Source organism: Carettochelys insculpta, chromosome 1 (assembly GCF_033958435.1).
Source record: "Carettochelys insculpta isolate YL-2023 chromosome 1, ASM3395843v1, whole genome shotgun sequence".
Lineage (NCBI taxonomy): Eukaryota > Metazoa > Chordata > Testudines > Carettochelyidae > Carettochelys > Carettochelys insculpta.
The window spans coordinates 352,861,894-352,884,516 of NC_134137.1; positions in this window are offsets into that span (position 1 = coordinate 352,861,894).

The following is a 22,623-nucleotide window of genomic DNA, read 5'->3' on the forward strand; positions in this document are numbered from 1 at the left end:
GAAAATGCCAGGTGTAGCCACAGGAGCTAAAATTCTCCTTTTTGACATTCTCCTTGCTGCAAACTTTTCATGCACAAGCCTTTGAAAAATTCTGAACCGTATAAATAAAGTGAACCTACCCAGGATTCAATTGTTAGACAGGTTTGAACATTCACCATACAGATGGAAATCTTAATAACCATATATCATAGGCAAAATAGAACACAGTTCTGGACCCAGATGACTTGCCAACAGAATATTACGAACCACTTAAAAAATCTGGCATGGTTAGTTGAAAAATGGGTTTAATTTGGAATTAATGGAGAAGAAATAGTGGTTTCTATTCAAATTAATATAACACTTGTTCTAAAACTGGAAAACATCTTACAGCGTGCAGGTCGATCTCCTTATTTCATTCAGATATAAAGATTCTATCTAAGAATCTTGGCAAAAAGTCTATATCGGATATTACTGAATTATATCGAGAAAGACCAGACAGGATTTATCAAAGACAGATTTCTTAGTAGTGCATAAAAGATGTGTATAAAGAATATTATGTTCAGCTCAAATCAAAAGGAACCTTCTAGAACTCCTGTCATTACATGCAAAAACATTGATAGAGTTAAATGGAATTATTATAAAATAAAACTAGGAATAGGCCCTCATTCCTAGCAAGGACAGAAATATTATATGCCCATCCCCAAGCAATTATTCCTATGAAAGGTATAGTTCTGATACAGTCTGTCTCCTTTGCAAGAGAACCACTTACCCAACTTATGTGTAATGAATGTTGTATAAACAAAGTGCCACAGTTACTGGAGGACAACATAGGATGACTATCTAGCTGTGGGAACTTTTTTTTCCAACCTGTCTTTTTTGGCTTTTTTTTTGCTTTTGTTTTTGTTTTGCCTTTTTTTTTTTAAACTTGCTGGTCCCTGTGGAATTAGTGTCTGAAAAAGTCTCTAGCTTTGAAGTGAACTGTGGTAAATCAGAAATGTTAGGAGGAAGTATTTAGCTAAAACAAATTAAGAAGATCTGATTTAAAAATCTGGATTTTAATGAGCATGCAATCAGATACCTAGGGGTATGTATAAATAAACCTGGTTACAGATTCACCTGGGACCAATTATCCCATTCTCATGTGTCCTTCTGGGGATAATCTTATGGGAAAGATATATCAGAACACCTTGGTTCTGTTTTATTAGTGTGCCAGTAGGAATCATCTGTCAGAACTGCAGTCATTTTGGAGTCTCACCACTGGGAAAACCACGTTCCTCCAGCTGGACTCCTCCCTGCATGAAAACCATTATTCAGGGGTTGGATCCCCTTGCGACTAGAAGACAATCACAGTTGATTTTGATGACTCTTGTATTAATCCCTCAGGGAGCTTCAGGCATTACAACAGGGCTTGCTGTTCTTTATCTGTCCGTGTCATCTGTAAGCAGTTACTGCTACATGGGCAAAAATGTAAGTCGCATTCATTAAAAAAATTATGATTCCATTGTATTATTTTTCACAATTTGATTTGGATATGTGGAGATGTCTATACTAGTCATCACAAGATGTGTAAGAAAACACCTCTCCCTCCCCGCAAAAAGCTTCCCCAAAAATCACAGGCTGAAGATTGTAGTGAAACTCATTGCACTTCTAGCACAAAAGAGCTATTTACAATAAGGATGCAGGTTGTCTGTGCAAGAGACAGAGCTTTGTCAAGGAATGGCCCAAGACTGGGGAATGACCTCCTCCAGAAGCTAAGGCCTATCAGGCTACAGCCACACCAGAAAGTTATTTTGAGATAACAGCTGTTATTTTAAAATAACTTTGCGAGCATCTATACTATACACACACTATTTCAAAATAAAGTCAAAATAGCGTGGTTGTTATTTCGAATTTTGTAAACCTCATTGCAGCAGGAATAGTTATTTTGAAATAGGCCCTGTTAAGACATAGAATAGCACCATTTCGAAATAAGCCATAGAGGCGTCCAATGGCACTATTTCGAAAAAGGCACTATGTGTCCGGATATACTGTTGGAGCTGGGTGGATGGAAAACAGCAGCTGCTAGCTGGGCACCCAGCTCTGAAGGCAGCACCAGCAGCAGCAGCAGTGCAACACTGGATGGTTACTTAGCAGTGTAGGGTTCTGTACTGATGCCATGAAAGTAATGTCTGGTACCAAGGGAAGGGACTGAGTGTCTGTATCACAGCCTAAAATATTTTCCAAAGAGGGCCTATAAAAGAGTTTGAGAGCCCCCTCTTTTTAGAACAGAATATGACAAAGGAGTCAGAACCAATATTTGCATTTTTGGACACATAAACTTCTTCTATCCTTTCTGTATCTTCTGATAAGAATGCCTTATTTAGTGCAGATTATGCAAAATGTATAATCTATCACATCAGGTGAACTGTTTGTTTTTTATTTACTTTTGGAACCCAATGCTCACTCACTGTCATCTTGGTCAATTGTAGTATTGTTCTTGATCTCCATTGTTGCAGAATATGCCACTTGCCAGTACCTTCTGTAAGAACACAGCTGCAAGTTTTGAAGATGCAAAGATCTATGAAGTATTCCTTCAGTTAGCTATTCAGATAGTTAGGGTGAAAACTGTTGTTAAACTAACACGGCTTGGATTCGTGTGTTGCAGAGCCGGCCCTGGTGAGTGAGGCCAAAGAGGAGGGTTGATGCTGAAAGCAATTGGCATGTAGGGCCCTGACAGTGCAGGGCCCAAGGCAGCCACCTTGCTTGCCTTGCTTTACGGCCAGCCTGATGCAGTGCAGCTTTTATGGATCTTCTGCTCTCTCAGTTAGTGGATTTCCTATAACGCATAGTCCTATGACAGCAACGAAGGGTCCTGTGGCACCTTATAGACTAACAGAAAAGTTTTGAGCATGAGCTTTCGTGAGCACAGACTCACTTCATCAGATGCTGGTCTTGGAAATCTGCAGGGCCAGGTATAAATAAGCCAGAGCAAGGGTGGGGATAACAAGGTTAGCTCAGTCAGCAAGGGTGAGGCTTACCACCAGCAGTTGATCTGGAGTTGTGAACACCAACCAAGGGAAGGGAAGCTGCTTTTGTATTTAGTATTTGTATTTCTGGCTAAATACAAAAGCAGCTTCCCCTCCCTTGGTGTTCACACCTCCAGATCAACTGCTGGTTGTAAGCCTCACCCTTGCTGACTGAGCTAACCTTGTTATCCCCACCCTTGCTCTGGCTTATTTATACCTGGCCCTGCAGATTTCCAAGACCAGCATCTGATGAAGTGAGTCTGTGCTCACGAAAGCTCATGCTCAAAACTTTTCTGTTAGTCTATAAGGTGCCACAGGACCCTTCGTTGCTGTTACAGATCCAGACTAACAGGGCTACCCCTCTGATACTTGAGTCCTATGACAGAAAAAGCTATTCATTTTTGTAAGCTAATAATTATTCCTGAATGACTATAGCCTACAATGATAAATGACAGTAAAATCAGCCTATCAGCTACAGCATGGGTCACTCATTAGCTGTTTCCAGGTGCTGCAGCCAATCAGCTCTCCCCATCTGGCTAATCCGTCTGTTGGCAGCCAATCAGCTACCTCATGGGCAGACTCGTCAGCTGTTTCCAAGCCAATCAGTTTTTCCCCTAATTCTAATCAGCTCTTTTGTGGGAAGCCGCATGTATCATCATTTTGGCTGGAAGCTATTTCAGCTGTTTTCAGTATGTGATGGCTGCAGTTCCCAGCATGGCTGTGACTGCAGGAAGGTGAGCCTTTTTCCAAGGCAGAGGAAGCCAGGCTGGGGCTACAGCCAGCTTCTTGGTGTCTGCAGGTGGCTGGGGCTGGGGCTGGGGTTGGGGCTGGGTGGGACGGTGGGGAAGTTGAATGGGCAGCTAAGCAGATTCAGTGCCTGGCATCCTGTGATGGTGCATTTCATATTACTTATGGGAATATGAATATGCATAAGTGGAATGAGCTTAAAGCAAAATGCTTCCTGTAAGGTATAATTTGAAAAATTATAATCTGCTGAATGTGTATAGTCTATTTCTGTGCATGTAGACATGCTAAGTGAGCAGCCTCAGAGGGTTAACCACATTAGTCTGTAGCCTCAGGTGTGTTAATCTGTAGCTTCACAAAAAAGAAGTCCTGTAGCACCTTAAAGACTAATACATTTATAAATAAATTTTTAGTCTTTGAGGTACTATAGGACTGCTTGTTTTTTTGTGATGCTAAGTGAGGGCCACTACAGGTATTTTGGAAACTTGATGGCTCATTGATAAGGACAATGATCTATAAATGAACTCGATTTTCCTGTGAGCCTGGGAGAGAGAGGCTATGGTTGGCCCTACCAAGATATGTGGCTATGTCACTTGATGCTGGGACCCATTTTGGATGCTGTACTTTCCCACTAAGGCTACGTCTACACGTGCACGCTACATCGAAAGAGCTTATTTCGATGTAGCGACATCGAAATAAGCTATTTCGATGAATAGCGTCTACATGTCCTCCAGGGCTGGCAACGTCGATGTTCAACATCGACGTTGGGCAGCATCACATCGAAATAGGCGCTGCGAGGGAACATCTACACGCCAAAGTAGCACACATCGAAATAAGGGTGCCAGGAACAGCTGCAGACAGGGTCACAGGGCGGACTCAACAGCAAGCCGCTCCCTTAAAGGGCCCCTCCCAGACACACTTGCACTAAACAGCACAAGATACACAGAGCTGACAACTAGTTGCAGACCCTGGGCATGCCGCATGGATCCCCAGCTGCAGCAGCAGCAGCCAGAAGCCCTGGGCTAAGGGCTGCTGCACACGGTGACCATAGAGCCCCGCAGGGGCTGGAGAGAAGCGTCTCTCAACCCCTCAGCTGATGGCCGCCATGGAGGACCCTGCAATTTCGATGTTGCGGGACGCGGATCGTCTACACGTTCCCTACTTTGACGTTGAACGTCGAAGTAGGGCGCTATTCCCATCCCCTCATGGGGTTAGCGACTTCGACGTCTTGCCGCCTAACGTCGAAGTTAACTTCAAAATAGCGCCCAACACGTGTAGCCGTGACTGGCGCTATTTCGAAGTTGGCACCGCTACTTCGAAGTAGCGTGCACATGTAGACGCGACTTAAGAGTGAGAAAAAGTTTGAATTGAACACAAAGGACTTGTGCCTTTGGCAAAATCTATCTAAAGGTGAGAAGCCAAAAAATAGGGTTTGGTGCCTGGCATCAGGACACCCTTTCTTGCCACCCATGATGACTGCTTGGAACATCTAAAACTGAATAGGGGAAAGGATCAAACACAAACAGGGAGGCCGTCCACTCTGCTACAGAAACTTATCAAAATAACTGAAGGTGAGAGAGTGCATGTAACTCTCCTCTGGCACCCCCCACTCATGCATCTGCTGAAGCGGGTCTTTTCCCATGAAAGCTTATGCTCCAATATATCTGTTAGTCTACAAGGTGCCACAGGACTTCTTGTTGTTTTTGAATATACAGACTAACTCGGCTACCTCTCTGATACCAGTTTTTCAGCGTTAGACTTAGCAGGCATGGTTTGTTTTATTTTGCTTACTCTGTTCTGTGTGCTGTTTCTTATAATCCCTTAAATCCTACTTTGTGTACTTAATAAACTCACTTTTATTAATAAACTCTGTAAATAATTATTACCTGGGGGGAGGGTCACACAGCTGTGTATCTCTCTTTGGCTACGTCTACACTAGCCAAAAACTTTGAAATGGCCGTGCAAATGGCCATTTCGAAGTATACTAATGAAGCGCTGAAATACATATTCAGTGCCTCATTAGCATGGGGGTGGCCACGGCACTTCGAAATTGATGCGGCTCGCTGCCGCACGGCTCGTCCAGACGGAGCTCCTTTTCGAAAGGACCCCGGCTACTTCGAAGTCCCCTTATTTAAGATTATAGTTTAACTTGTTGGGAACCACATGGCATTAAAGCAAAAAACACAAGTTCCTTTCCAAAGACACATGCATAATTTATCCAAACAGCACAAGAGTCAGAGCTGAGCAAAACAAAGTTTCTAAATATGGTCTCTCTTGTAACCCACGCCACATCTCATGTCCCTGCCCTGAGCCTCCTATCTCAATCACCTGCCCTGACTTCTATACCCCTCACACCCAACCCCTTGTGCTGACTCATGCATCCCCCACATACCCTCCAACCCCCTGCCTTGAAAACCCCCCAGCGAAACAGCCCTGAGCTCCACTAAGGGGGTTGTGATACAGCACTACCAGCAAGAAATTTAAGTTACTTTCACTTGTGGAAAAAATATAAGAATGGGAACAGAGAGATGATTAATTATGACCCTGAACTCTATTCACAACAAAAAATGCTGAAGATTTTGGTAGGAAATCTGAGCAGATTTAGTCAAAATTCTCCACACATTTCATTCTCTGAGAAAACTACTAAGGACTCATGCTTCTGATGAAGCGGGTCTTTGCCCACAAAAGCTTCTGACCCAAAATATCTGTTAGTCTATAAGGTGCCACGGGACTTCTTGTTTTTGAAGATACAGACTAAGACCACTACCTCCCTGATACTAAGGACAGTACAGAGTAGAAGATTTTGGAAATGGTTCAAAAAACTCCCAATAATCTTATTCTGGAAGATGCAAATGGCTATCATCAAGTGGGTCTTTGATTTATAGACAATCCCTGACCTCAGCTATCATCTGTTAGAGAGGTGGAAGTCTCTCATGGGCCATGGCACTGGGTGAAGCTGTTGTTTAGGGAGGCAAGCGCCTCAGTCTGTGGCCCTGCCCAAACTCCACGCCTGCTCCTCCCAGGCCCTGCCCCTCCCCGCTGCCTCACATGCTCCCTACTGTTTCCTTTTCTCTTTGCTCATCCATCCCAGCCAACTCCCTGAACCCAAATGTAGCAAATGGCATTTGAAAAAAACAAAAAAACAAAAAACCCTCTTCTAAAATTTCTTTCCAAAGAAAATGGAGAATGTTCCCCACAGTATGCCAGATTATGAATACTGGACATGCAGAAGGTACTTTATTTAAAGCACTACATTTGGAAATAAAAATGTCAGTCACAATTTTTTATATATTTTGAAATTTGTCAGAGATTATTTGCAAACTCTTTTTAGTGAGGGCAAGTCAGTTGTCCAGCTGCACACAACATTAAATATTTTAAAATACATGATGCAGACCTTCTCTGATTTCCATTTTCTTCATCGCTATTTCTAAGCTGATTATTGTTTTAAATCTATTGTTAAGCCTTCATAAAATAAGCATTCCCGATTACTACATATTTAAACTCACTGAAAAATTATTTTAAATCAACCAGTCAGAACAGTTTAGTATGTTTATAACAAAATCAATTGTTTTTTGAAAATGGAACACCAATTTGTTTCGTATGATTTTCACTACAATACACTTTTATGAAATTGAACTCTCTCTCTCTCTCTCTCTCTCTCTGTGTTTCCAAAGATTTTAGGCACATCAAAAAAGTTTATATCTTAGTAAGGTACTGATTTTGATGGAGGGTACTCTTAAAACTAATTCATCAAGGTAAAGAGAAACTCATTTGTCCAGCTATCAGGAAGAAAAGGAATCTTATCCCTTTAAGTGTGTGACAGGAAAGTAGGGATGAATATAAAGAACAGGAAGACTTTGGAAGGAAGTTTTTGTACTATCGCAATTAAAACTAAAAGATGTATTTTAAATAAGGGCGGTCTTTTGAAGAACTTATTTAAGAATTATATGTCTGAAGATCCAAGCGTTTAAGGCTAAAGCTGAATATTCAAACTGTGAATCTAAATATCGAGGCAAGGATATTTAGAGATGTGATTTTTATAATCTTGAGCTACAAACTAACGATATAACTAAAGCAAATTTTAAACTAAGGTCCTGTAGATAGAGTAATCCACATAGGGGCTCTTTTGCATACTTGGCTTTATCTAATTCCTGACTCTCCCCCCTCACCCCCTTCTGCCCCCTGCTCTCTGATTTGCTCACCTTGATAATATTTTTCTGATTTGTCAACCTTGATTACTATTTTTGGTTCTCTGTGCCTTAAATATTGAGTCTGTTCTGGTATGGCTATGATCTGAAGAAGTGGGTCTGTCCCACGAAAGCTCATCACCTAATAAATTATTTTGTTAGTCTTTAAAGTGCTACTGGACTGCTTTTTTCTTTTTATTGGATATAGACTAGCAGGGCTATGTCTCTGTTACTAATCCACAACTGTTTTTGTCAGAAAATAGAGTTCGCACATGCCTCTTAAATGATTTAATTACTACTAAAATGGCTCTTTCACAAGTTCCATGTTATGCTAATAGGTAACAGTTCCACTTTGGGGAAAAATCGTCAGTCTCCAAGCTTCAATAGCTGGCTGTGAGAGCCTTCAGGAATGGTCAGAGTAGGCATAGGAAGAGGGAAGAAGTTGAGCACTAAGACCCTTCGCTTCTTTTACCTGCCACCCATTATGATAATGAAACCTCTTTTCCTTCAGGGTAGGAACATTCCAGCTACAGCATTGTAGTTACAGCATGGTAGCTGCTGTAGTATACACATGGCTTTAATCAGCTTGGAGGCACAGAAACCTTACAGTTTCCTCCTCGCTCTGTGCCGATCTTCCCAATCCTTCCCCTTCTCCATTTCTCTAACTTCAGCTATCTCTGTCTCTTCACATTCACATTGTTACATGAGAGCCTTCGGCTGTGAAAGTCCTGCCATCTAGAACAGCCTTCCTGGAATATCTCTGCCTCAAAGGCTATGTCTACACTACCGCAATGTGTCAACTGAAGTTTCTGTCTGAAGATATCTTCTGACAAAACTTCTGCTAATAGATCGTGGCCAGACTGCCAAGAGGACCAGGTGAGTGAGCCACTCTGTTGACAGAGAGTGGCTGGACTGCCCGACTGCTCTCTTAACATGAAGGCCAACTGAAAGCACTACAGACAGGGCTGCCCGGTGTCCTGGAAGCCCTGTCTGTCAACAGAGGCCCCTGAATGTCCAGGCTAGCTTTCGGTTGACAGAAACTTTCAACAGAGGCATTCTGCCTCATGGGGAAGCGGCAGAATGCTGTTGACAGAAATGCCACATTCTATCAATCTACTGTTGACAGAACATCTTTGGGAATATGGATGCACTGTGGGTTTTGTTCACAAAACTCTCTAGTGTAGATATAGCCAAAGATTTTACATCTCTGGTCAAATTTCATTTGATTAGGCATCGTACCAGAAAAATATTTTCAGCAATCATTCAAATTCCTATTGCAAGGTTTGTATATTTTTTTCATCTTTTCTGCTTTCCCTATTTCTCCTTTTGTTGCAGTCCGTTTATATCTATTACCTTTTACTTTTACAACAGAATTATTTAACTCTGTAATCCTACCAGGATATAATTATACAAAATAAATGTGTATTGTAATGTATTAGTCATTGAAAGGAAGTGCGGCATCTGGAAACCGTGACTCATTATGGCGAGAAGTAATAGGAGGACTTGTGGTGATTCAACTTACAGTCATGGAGAGGGACAGTCTCAGAGAAAGGGAAGGAAAAGAGAGAGAAGAAGGACTGGAAGAAAAAGAAACAGACTTAGAGCTCTTAACTTAAAGAACAAATGTATATTCCTCTCTTGTAACACATCCAATCTGTGTTCCAGTCCAGAAATTACAAATTAGGACCTTAGAGTTAGCCGCTGAAATATTTATTTAAACTTCTCATCATGTTCTAATTTTCAGATATTGAGCACCTGGGCTCCCTTTCACTGACTGCAATGCAACTGAGGAGTGTTCAGTACTTCTGAAAATTGGGTCAGACATAGCAAGTACTGAGCATCCAGCAATACCAGTTGAAATCAATGAATTTAGGAACCTCACTTCAAAATATTGGTCTTCAGAAGTAGATATATATAAATAACAAAGTTTAGAGAAGAGGTTGATGGTAATTTATTTGATTATACCAGTGCAAACATTTGTGAGCATGCATTTCTGTTTAATGGTGGCTTATTTCAGTTTAACTTAAACTGACTGGCCATGTCTACATGAGAAGCCTCTGTCAAGATATGTGACTGTCAGAAGGGATTTCCTGGCAGAGCCTCTGTTGACAGAGTGCATCTACACACAAAAACAAATCAAAAGAGCAGTCCACTATGTCGACATGGAGCAGACAGACTGCTCTGCCCCCTCTTGACAGAACAGCTGACCAGAAGCTCTGCAAACAGGGCTGCCTGGTGAACCAGAAGCCCTGTCTATCGACAAAAGGGCCCCAGAGCGTCTACACTGCTGTTTTGTCGACAGACCACTATCGAGAGAAGTGCCATACTTGAACAGGGAGAGGAATAAGGCTGCTGGCGAATGTGCCGGGTTTTGTCCACAAAGCTCATTTGTCATGTAGACGCGCCACATTTTTTTCTGGCAAAAGCCCAGTTTTGCCAGGAAAAGCCACTCATGTAGATGTGGCCATTAAGAATGAGTATAATGCATCTGAAATAAGTAACATGAAACCAAAATAAGAATGTTCATACAGCCATTTGTGACAGCTTAATTATATTGATTCTGATTAAAGGAATGTAATAGGTTCCTGAAGAGTATCAAATCTGAATGGTATTAATTTTTTGATAAAATTTTGCCTTTATTAATACAATTTTTGAGGTATCTCTGTATCTTGGAAAAAGATTGCCACACAATTGTTAGTTGTTTACTTGGATACTCTCATCTGCCTGGATGAAGGTATGCAAATAGAAAAAGACAATTCCAGAAAGATAATAGTATTTAAATTGTTTTAAAAGAGCTACTCTGCCTGGAGATAATGACCCAATGTAGTTACATAAAGAATGAATTTGGCCTGAGTACATAAGAATGGCTATACTGGGTCACATCAATGGTCTCTATACCCCAATGTCCTGTCTTCTGAGAGTGGACAATGTCAGGTGCCCCTGAGGAAATGATCAGAACAGATATCATCAAATGATCCATCCCCAGTCACCCATTCCCAGTTTCTGGGAATCAGAGGCTAGGCCAGGGCATCATCCCTGTCCATTCTGACTAACAGCTATTGGTAGACCCATCTTCCATGAATTTATCTAGCTCTTTTTTGAACCCTCTTATAGTCTTGGCCTTTAGCATCCTGAGGTTTATGAAGAAGTATTTCCTTTTGCCTCTTTGAAATCTGCTGCCTACTATTTTCATTTGGTTTCCCCTGGTTCTTGTGTTTTGAGAAGGAGTAAATGACCCTGCTTTATCTATTTTCTTTACATCACTCATGATTTTATATATCTCTATCCTATCCTCCCTTTCTCTTTTCCAAGCTGAAAAGTCCCAGTCTTATTAATCTCTTCTTATATGGAAGCAATTCCATAGCTCAATCATTTTATTGCCCTTTTGTGAACCATTTCCAATTCCAATATATCTTTTTTGAGATGGGTGACCACATATTCATGCAATATTCAAGATGGAAAACATGGAGCTATATTGGGGCAATATGACATTTACTGTCTTATTATCTTTCCCTTTCCTTATGATTTCCAGCATCTTTCATAATTTTTGACTGCTGCTGCACATTGTGTGCAGGTTTGCATTGAACTATATTCAATGACTCCCAGTGGTGGTTCCCAAAGAAAATGGAATGTGTGGGGAATTTTGACTAAATCTGCTGGGATTTCCTTCTTCAGCATTTTGTTCTGTGTTTATGGAGTACACGGTCATAATAAGTAGTCTGCACGGTCTTGGCTCTATATTTTAGTATCAGTTGTCATTGCGGGCTATAGTCATTCAGAAATATTTATTTGCTTATTAAAATGAATAGTCTTGTCTGCTCTAGGCCTACGTGTCATAGAAAATTGCTTTATCAGTCATTTGTGTTGTGTGGTCTCATAATAGTTGATTGGTGTGAGATCTTTTACAATTGCCTCAAACACTTGACATTTATTGTGGGTATCATGAAAGTGTGCTAAAGACGTTAATTTAACTTATGACTGCACAACTCAATGTCAGACTCCTGTAGAGCTTCATTCACAAGTATTCTGTAGTATGTCTTGAACTGATCTAGCTTCTTAGTGACTTTGCCTTGTGGACAGTTGCTGGTGGTAGTCAATCACTTTCAGGTATGTCTATGAAAACCTGACAAATTTCAGAATAGTTAGACTCACAGAATCATAGAAGACTAGAACTGGAAAGGACCTAAAGAGATCATCAAGTTCAGTTCCCTGCCCTCATGGCATAACCAAACACCATCCCTGTTAAATATTTATCTAATCTGTTCTTAAATATCTCTAATGATGGAGATTCTACCACCACCTTAGGCAGTTTATTCCAGTAATGTAATAGTACAGTAATATTCTAGTTCATATAAAGTGCTCTGGTCACATTGCTCCAAGCTGACCATCTTGTTTCTGTTATGGTTTGTAGGTATTTTGCTTCCTGTTCTTTACGAATTCAGACCATCGCTGGGTGAAGCTGAGAAGAACATAAAGAATGACTGCAAAATCCCCAAAACTCTGACTGCTGCAAGGCAACACTCCACAGCAGCTGATGCAACAAAATTCAGAATATGGGCAGCGCCTGGAACCCATTCAGCCAAACTGTTAACGTCACGAAAAAATGAATGCCACTTATATTGCTGGCGTTATCATCTGACAGTGAACTGCAGCTTGCAATATCAATGCCATGAAATTTGAGAATATCTTTTAAAAGATCAAAAAATGTTTTCCACTATGTTGTTGAATGGGAATGAACTGAAGAAATCATTCATCCTTATTTCCATCACTGAGTACATAATGAAACATCAAGTATACTAGTCACTGTGACTAATATAAGGAGATGAATCAATATTGATTCCATAATACTTTGCCTTCTTGATTTAAGATATTACCTGTGCCATAATTTTGGATCCCAATATATCAATAAATTCATTGCATATAGTTTTTGAAAGATAAGACACATTCCCTCTGCCTGGATTCCCATGTTGTCACATGTGTTCTGACAGAAATGGCTCAAACTCAGATAGAATTTCAATGCCACCAAGGTAGTTTCCATTTTTAGGGTAGCTGTGCACTTCAGTGTTCCCACAAAAGGGTAGTCCTCATCCAGCAAGGAATCTTACTACATCAACTATTCTCATTAAGACTTTGATCTAGTATTTATATGATCTTTCCTTCGTCTTCTCCAGTTCTGCATCAGTTTTCCAAGGATGGAAAGTTTTAGAGATGTTAGAGGGAACACTGCAAGCTTCTACTAAATACTGTTTCTGGTGAGAAATATATGGCCAGCATCAACCAATGAACAGTTATTTCATGAATGACATCAAATGATCTTGAGACACAGTGTTGCTAAGTTATCAGTTCTGTAGTACAAAAAGCATTGTTCTGTGGGTTTTACAGTCATAGTGGCAACATTGCCTTACTTCTCCTTGTGAGTCTATTAGGTACATGCTGAGCAGTATTCCCTCTAAATTTTTCCATTCATGGGTGAAATAAACTTTTTACGTTCACCAAGACATGTTCAGATGTGCACCACCAATAGAAGCACAGGCTGCTCACTGTGGGTGGCTGTGGTTGTTTTGCTAATCAGCTGGGCGGCAACTGAACCTCTGCTAGGTGGCTGCCCAAGCGCTCAACTTACAGGAAACACTGATCCTAAGTATAATCATAGTATACATCAAAATGGCTGTTATTTTAGAATGAAGTACCCTGAATTGCTCATACTGTGCGCCAATTTCAAGAGCAAAAATGAAAGTGTGTGATATTAGGCATGCAGGCGACAGGGCAGTTCTCTTTTATATATTTATACATACAGTAGAACCCTGAGATATGTGCACTTGAATTTCGTGTATCTTCAGTTAACAGACTTTGAGTGGGGGCGAGCTGGCTCCAGGCTCCCAGTCACCAGCTCTCTGCCACTCAGAGGAGTGGGGAAACTGACCAGCTGCAACTCTGGTCAGTTTCCCAGCTCCTTTCAGGCGCAGCAGATGAGAGTCAGGCTGCTGTCCCTGACAGAAGTGGGGAAACCTGACCCTTGGCTGCTGCCACTGATAAGAATGGTTTCCCTGGTCCTGTCAGGGGTGGCAGCCTGACTTTTGCCAGCTCTGACAGGGGTGGTTTCTTAGGAGTGGCGGGGAGCTGGGAGTCAGGCTGCCACCTGGTCCCTGGCTCCTCACCACTCTGGGAGTCAGCTCCCGGCTCCCACAAGAGCAGGGGAGCTGGGAGCCAGTATGCCGCCTGGCTCCTGGATCCTCCTGACTTGTACAAAATTTGAGTTACATGAGGTTGCCCAGGAATGCAACCTTTGTGTAGCTCAGGGGTCTACTGTATTGTAATTTAAAGGCTTATGATTATGAGTTCCCAGAGCCTATGAAGGTGTTAATCCAGAGCTTCCACTGAGCTACATGCACAAAGACTGCCCCACAGAGAACCTTCTCATCCCATACCTGTATCTTCTTATGCAAAGGCAAAGGTCTTCCACATTGGAGCCAGCTGAACTGATCCAGGGACCTGTGCTGATTGTGCATGGAAGGCAGTTAATAACCAGGATAGCGTCACAATGCTCTTCTGAGGTGTTTCTGGGCCAGGCCCAGCCCTCCCATTATTTCAGTCACATGCAGCCTCACCACGAAATCTGGGTGTGGGGAGGAGACGGTGGGGACTGATTTTTCACCTCTGTGCAGCCAGTGGCCTGTACTACCTAATTCCCTGCTGGAGCCTCCACGTTTATTTATTAACAAATATTTATTTATTTATAAATAAAATGCAGAATTTTGCATAATTTTATAATATCATGTGCAGAATTTTTAATTTTTGTCTCAGAATTCCTTCAGGAGTCTATACAGAAACAATATTTTGTCTTTACTCATGGCCAGAGCAATCCCATTTGTATTATAATGGTCCTTTTTTTACCTCCAAGCACTTTTAACTGTTTGCAGTTGTCTTTGATGGTCTTTCGTTGCTTGTTCTGTGATGGGGCAAGAGTAGACAACAGAATCTTGTCTTACATTAGTGGATAACCAGGAAAGGGTGACAATGCCCTTCTGCAGGAATAGGCCTTACTAAGTAGTATTATACCTTGGTGACTCCTTTTCATCTTAAGACCATAAGAGTCTTAAGCTGTTTAAGCATTATTTTTTAAATATTACCTGTACACATATCATACCAAGAGTCTGAAAATTAATAAATTGCAACCTTTCAGTAGCGCTCTTACATGTCACCTTTTATAGATGAATACCCTATAAGCAATGTATTTGATGCAGTAAGTTTGTCAGGTCTGAGATCAAAGTTGTTTGCAAACCACAAGGGACCTTTTGCCAAAAGGCCTTTGTGTCACACTAAATCAGTGGTTCCCAAACTGTTCAGCATCACGCCCCTTTCCTCCCTTTTTGATTTTTGAGAAGCCCTTATGCCTGCCACCTCTTCTTCACACTCATCCAATCCCCCTTTTAACAAAAAATTCAGTTCATACCCCGATACATTGAAAGGAAAAAAAATGCATTTTGTGGTTTGAAATTTAATAGGGCAGTGATCACCAATCGTTTTAAAATCAAGATCACTTTTTAAATGTCAGGGCAAGTGCCAAGACCCCACCTCTTTCTTGAGGCCTTGCCATCTCCGTTCCCCTCCTCTCCATCATTTGCTATCCCCAGCCTTTACTCACTCTCACTGTGTTGAGACAGGAGGTACGGGCTCTGGGGTGAGAATGAGACATATGGGGTTGGGAAGGGGTGAAAGGTGCGAGCTCTGGGAGGGAATTTGGGTGCAAGAAGAGGTTGAGAAGGGGCTGCTGGCTCAGGGTGGGGGCTCCAGGCTGGAGATTGTTGGGGTCAGGTGGAGTGTTGGGGTGCTGAGCAACCCACAGGCTTGTGGACGTGAGGGTGCAGGAGTTCAGGTTGGGGTTTATGAGGGGCTCAGGGCAGCAGAGTTGGGAGTATGATGGGCTCAGGACAAAGATTTGCAGCATGTGGATTGTGCAGTAGTTCCTCATCTAACATCATATATGCTATCATGTGCCAACAATGCTCACATATCATATATATAGGACAGACTGTAAACACTCTTTGGCAAAGAATGAATGGACACAAAACAAACGTCAAAAAACTCCTAACTCACAAACGTGTCAGCCAGCACTTTAATGGGGTGGGCCATTCTGTTAATGACCTGAAAGTCATGTTTTACTATAAAGGAACTTTAATGATCGTTTACAGACAGAGTGCTCAGAACTCTCATTTATATTCAAATTCAATACATTAACACATGGTTTGAACTGGGACAACTACCTGGCCCATCATAAGGACTCTTTTACATACTTTATTTTACCTAACTCTTGACTTCCCCACCCCACATCCCCCTCCTGCCGCCCCTCTGCTCTTCTGATTTGCCAACCTTGATAACAATTTTTCTGATTTGTCAACCTTGATAAAAATTTTTGGACCTCTGTGCTTTATATATTGAGTCTGCTCTGGTATGGCTATGATCTGAAGAAGTGGGTCTGTCCCACGAAAGCTCATCACCTAATAAATCATTTTGTTAGTCTTTAAAGTGCTACTTGACTGTTTTTTTTTGTTTTAATCTTTGCTCCAGTGACAGATATGACAATATTCTGCAATATTCTGGAAAAAATCTTACCAGATTATATTAAACCTTATTCAATTTAGTGAAATACTTTTGGGGTTCATTGTATTAAAATGCAATAGTTTGTGTGTTATTGTAAGATTGTATGTAACCGCTTTAGGAGGCGTACAGGAATGTAATTCCTCCTGTTATCAGTTCTTTGAAGTTTTGCTGTGGGGAAGGGTCTCATTGTCTGATTACCTATTCATGCTATCTTCAAAGGTTCTAACTGGATTCTCTAGACATCAACAAACAAAGAAAAGGTACTGGGATACATAAGCTGGTGGTGAACTGACTCAGGGTTTTGGTTCAGCTTCAGCAAATGGACAGGATCTCCTGTCCCTGGCTCCAATTCTTAGGGAAGGGTTGGAAGAAATGACAGTAACCAGAGTTCTTGCAGAGAGATTGCAGTGTGTTCAAGCTTAATAGCATGTATGTTGTTTCTTTATTGTTTTAAGTATATTTGCTCTGTAATGTTGAAAAATAAAATATGCCTGCTTATGACGAAATGTGTGGGCAATTACACTGTTAGCAGTCTCTGAAGAGGAAGCAAGCTGGCCTGTTTAGGCTGACTATTGTTTGCGGGGGGTGCCATAGTGAAGGAAGGGAAATACCCTGCTCAGGAGGGAGAGAGATAATGGTCTTCACCCAAGAAAGGCAATAGTTAGGAAACGAGAAGCCTGAACATTGTTTTTTACTGAAGCACAAGGGGGAAATATAGTTCAATTGCCTTTCCTGTGACAGTGCTGTTCTCATATTGGGCTCTTGTGGTCACTGGAGAGACCCCTGGTGTAACTTAGACATTAGACAACCATGGGCATGTCAAATTTCAGGTAGGCTGAAGGCTTCCTTATTGTGCTGCACTATTCCTTGAAATCACTGCAGTGCTATGGTCCCATCTGCAGGACAGCCCTTGCATCTTCAGCCTTGGCCATATGCCAGGGCTTGCAAAGGGGGTCCTCTGGACACTGGTTTATAGCAAACTCTGCAGTCCCTGAGCTGAAAAGACTCATCTTTTGGCAGACTGAGGTTTTGGGGCCCTTTTACAATGCTCTAGCTCCAACCCTTTCATCCAATGTAAAAAGAACAGCGTGAAAGCAAGAATCTTGTCAATCTCTAAAGGTAAGCAAATAAAGAGAAAGAACTGTCAAATGAAGTTATTTCATATTTCACTCATCTGAAAAGAGACTCTATAATTTTGGGATTGGTTTTTATGGTAGTTTTCCAAAGCCCAGACTACACATAACTTTTAACGGTACAGTAACATCAGTTAGGGTTCTGATTTTTTTAATATGCATATGTCAGCAAAAGCACTTGCATAAACACAGTTATACCTGAAAAATGTGCTTTTTCTGGTATAGTTTACTTTTATGGGGTACTAGTGTAAGATTTGGTGCCAAAACATTCTTTCACCAGTAAAAAGTGCAACTGCACAAGGCTACTGTAGCTAAGCTAGCACACATTTTCTAGTGTGTAGACGAAGCCAAAATGTCTCCTTAGGAAATGGTTTCCCAAACTGGGGGGTGTGCCCCCATGGGGGGCATGAACAAATTCCAGGGGGGGGTGCAAGGTGACACAGCCCCCCCAACATTCCCCCTACCCAAAGAAAGGGACGACCTTTGCTTCTGGCTCTCAGCCCCTGCCATTTTACGTGGGTGACCTGGTGTAGTCACTACAAAAAGCAGGTAGCTGGTGAAGACCCACATGCAAAGATGAGTGAGCGTGGGTTGCGGCGGGGAGGAGTGGAAGGAGAAGGATGGGGTCAGATGGGGAGCTACGGGTACCTGGCTCAGGTAAGGGGGATCAGGTAAGAGCAGGGGGGGGCGGGTGGTGCCTGGCTTTGTGGGAGAGGAGGGGCTCAGGAGGCCGGCTTGCAGGGCTTGGGCAGCCGGCCAGCTTGCAGAATTCACGGGGCTTGGGTGGCTGGCCCGGGCATCGCAGGGCTCAGGCGGCTTGGGCTGGTGGGCAGGCAGCTGGCCCAGGTAGTGTGGGGCTTGGGCAGGCGGCTCAGATGGCAGCCTGCAGGTGGGGCAGGCAACTAGTGGGTGAGCGGGTGGCTAGCCCCAGTGGTGTGGGGCTCGGGCAGGTGGTTCTGGCAGTGCTGGTCTCAGATGGGCAGGGCAGCTGGTGTAAGCAGCTCAGGCAGCTGGCTCAGGCAGCTGGCGAGGTGGGGCCGCACCAGGCACCCACAAGGGGCTAAGGAAAACTCCGTATTTTTAATTTTAAATATGATCTTTATATCAGTTTTTTGTGCTTATTGTAAATTATGAATTGAATTTTTTGTTAAAAGAGGGGGTGGATGATGGTAAAGAAGAGGTGCGGGGGCATGAAATTTTCTCAAAAACCACAAGGGGGGGCGTGATGCTGAAAAGTTGGGGAACCACTGCCTTAGGAAGAAGAATTTTTCCTTGTGTATTTCAGTGAGCCATTTCAGACCCATTTTTTAAAAATCCAAAATATAAATGTTCCTCACACAGATTAAGGATTCCCAGAGACGTTGGCCAGAGAAGGGTCTCCTTGTTTTTATTCCAAGTGATTCTTCAATTTACATCTATTCTATTTTATTAGGACCAATCTCTAAGTCATGGAAAGTCACAGGCTGAGAAAGACATGAAATTTGTTGATATCTGAGAAATCGTATTGCAATACTACAAAGCATTAAGAGTATCTCATAGTGAGGAATGGTGTTGTGAACCATGTTAAACTTGTGGCTTGCAAAAATCTCAACAAGATGGAGGACATGATCTTTGTTTTAGAACTTCATAATGAATCTGTTATCCTAGGATACAAAATTCATTTTGTAAATGTTGTGAATACATCAATATCTTCACCACATCAGTGAACTGAATAATTGATTCACAGCATTGCAATATTTTTTTCTTGGCAATCAAAAAGCCCATAGGATCAAGGCATTCCAACTGATCATACATACTTACATGCACGTTATGCACTTCTTGTTTGTTCTTTTCATCTGGCTTCTTCTTTTGAGTCTTTTGTTCTCTTCTTGGGGATCATTTCCCCTTTGAAGTTGCTATGTAAATCCTTCTCTTTAAATACACACAAGAAAATTTATTTTCCTGATCCTGAAAGCCCTGTAAGGGGGCTCTAAATGCAACCTGAAAAGGGAAGGAAACACACACATTTGATATACAGGTTGGAAATGTTAGTATTATATTATGGAGTCAGCTAAAGACAAGTGATGGTATTTTGAACTTTCAGCGAAGGCAATACCTTGGGAGATGGGAGTTTCTAATGAGGGCTGTATTTAATTTTTAGGGCTTTGTCTAAAAAAGGGAGTGGGATGGAAGGGCTACTGTGATAACTAGGTAATTTTGTTGGTGGTGGGGGTGCTAGATGATCATTTGGCGAGACCTCTCCATCAGTCTCTATAATACAAAATGTGCCTGGGAAGCTTTGCTGTAACTAGGAAATCCCCCAGCTGCCCCTTTGCTTCCTCCACTTCAGTTTCCAAGTGGTAATCCAGAAGCCTCCCGGGTGCAAACTGCAAATTCACAAAGGAAAAATGGGAAGCTATGACAGAATTATGCGAACCAACATCTATTTAAGTCTTGGGGAGTAGATGCTGGAAACAAACATTTGAAGCAGTTCGCTGGTCACTTAAACACCTTTAAAACCCAGAAAGTGGAAATATTGAAGCCAAGTTAGTTGAATTGGCTGAAGGAGGTGGGACTAATGAGTAAACTGGCCCAGTAACACAGGAGGTACAAGACAACCCAAGAAGGAGATACAGGAAAGAGCGGCAAACTAGCAGAGCCAGAACAAAGAAAGATCTCTGGGTAGGGATCTCTCTTCTCTCCTTTGCACTGAATTGAGAAGAAAATGAAACTATAAATAAATATGGTGTATGTGTAAATACAACAGCACTGTGGCATTTAACAACTGAAGGTCTCTGAATGTGTGTAGACAGAACAGATGACAGCGAGATTGTCCCCCATCACAGAACTGCTATATTGAAAACACTGTGAGATGTAACTGCTAAAGTTGTGAACAACTATTACTTCCAACGATTTTTTGTCTTGAAAAATATCAACAGAACAATGAAACCCATTTGCATAATGATAAATGATGAAGTACTAAGAACAATAACAATAAAAATTTAAAAAGTAACTAATTAAAACAAGTGAAACTATATTTAAAACTCCGCCATGAAGCCTCTAGGGGTTCCATGCCAGTCGCAAGCCTGGACAGAGGAGGAGGGTTGGTTAGATGAGTGTTGATGCACTGATCGTAAAACAACAATATGAATGAAACCTGATGCCAACATGACTAACTGATAAAAGATGCTGTCTCGGAGATTGCCCAGATAAACAAGGTCTGCAATACCAATTGAGCAATTGGGGTTGGATTGATAAGTTGGCTACCGAAAGAAAATTACAACCAATGCATATACTATCAATCGGAATGTGGAATGACTGAATGCTATGGGTGACTGGAAAGTTAGAGCTGCTTTGAAAGGCGATGGAGAGAAACCGATGTGATATACTTGGGCTGCGGAGATGTGTTGGACAGCATGGGGAGAGATGTGTGGTTGTGAAGTCATTTGGTCAGGGAATGAAACGAAGCATGTGACAGAAGTTGAATTCTTTCTTAACAAAAGACCTAGACAAGCACTGTTAGGCTACAAACTGGTGAGTGCGAAAATTATGGTAGCAAGACTCAAAGCGAAACCGTTCAACACCTTGGTTGTTCACGTGTATGCACCCACATCGGATAGCACGGAGGAAGCGATCAAACTATTCTATAAAGACTTGACAAAGATGCTGGAAGAGATACTGAAGAGAGATGTGTCGATCACAGGAGGAGATTGGAACGTGAAGGTTGGAACAGATAACAAAGGTTGGGAGAGAGTCGTGGGCAGGTTCGGATATGGAGAAAGAAACAAATGAGGCAAGAAACTACTAGAGAGTGCTATGGAGCACAAGATGGTGAACTGCAACATGAGATTCCAACAAAAGGACTGTAGGAAGGGGGCATGGCAACTGAACAACAGGAAGTCCAAGAAAATTATATATCTGATTTTGATAAGAAGAAGTAGGACAACATCAGTACAGCATGCTGAGAGACTCTCCAGCAATGCCGAGAAATTGACAGCAATGCTGGGCCTCCGACAGGTGATGGGAGGATGCTACAAAGCAACCCCTCACCACCTTTTAGGTCCCGGAACCCACCCCCACAGCTTTTGTTGGGGTGTGCCTCCAGGAGACATGGACCCACACCGGCACCCCCTCGGGAAGGCTAGGGCTAAGGAGAACAATGAGGCAGGCAACAGAATTTTTTATGGAACACAAACAAATTAATTTATTAATACTCAGAGGAGGAATGGGAATATTATAGCTAGTTCTTGTTCTAATAATAGTGCACACTTACTTGAATTAAATGAAAGGTGAACATATTTAACACAAGGTTGTGATGAGGTCTCAGGTGAGTAGGTGCAGAGGTAAGTTTAAAGGAAAGTAATCAATATATGTATTTTAAATTGAAAGGAGGGAGAGGGCGCTACTCCTCTGACCCTTGCTGGGATCGGGTCGCTACTCCGATCCAAATAGTTTTATACAAGGCCGATAGGGGTGTCAACCTCTTTATCGCGCCAAATAAAGAAAAACAGGGAAAGGGAGGCCACGCCTTCACCTTGGTGTGTATTTTGCTAACAAGTCACTAAAATTCCCCTCTAACTAAGTATCAATAACTAACAATTACTATCTATAATTACTAAAACAATACAATAATATTACCTTACTTCTTATAAACAATCGTACTTATTACTAACAATTTAACTGTTAACTACTATTAAAGAACACTATCTATGAAGAACAAATCAATTAAGGTAATAACAATTTTAAATTATAATTATAAATAGCTTTAGAAAATGTCTTTTTGAATTAAAGCTCAGCCAGAGGCTAGCAAGGCCCGGCCTGAGGTCGGACCTCGGGGCGCTGCACCTGCCCTGCCAGGCAGGCACACAGCAGGGGGATTGGCCCTGCTCCCCACTAGGGGTTCCTCAGCTACTGGCTGAAATGGTGAAGTTGTGTCTGTAGGCCCTGCGCAAAGCGCAGGGCTGCCGGTGAGTTAGGATACTTGTCTGGTGAAAA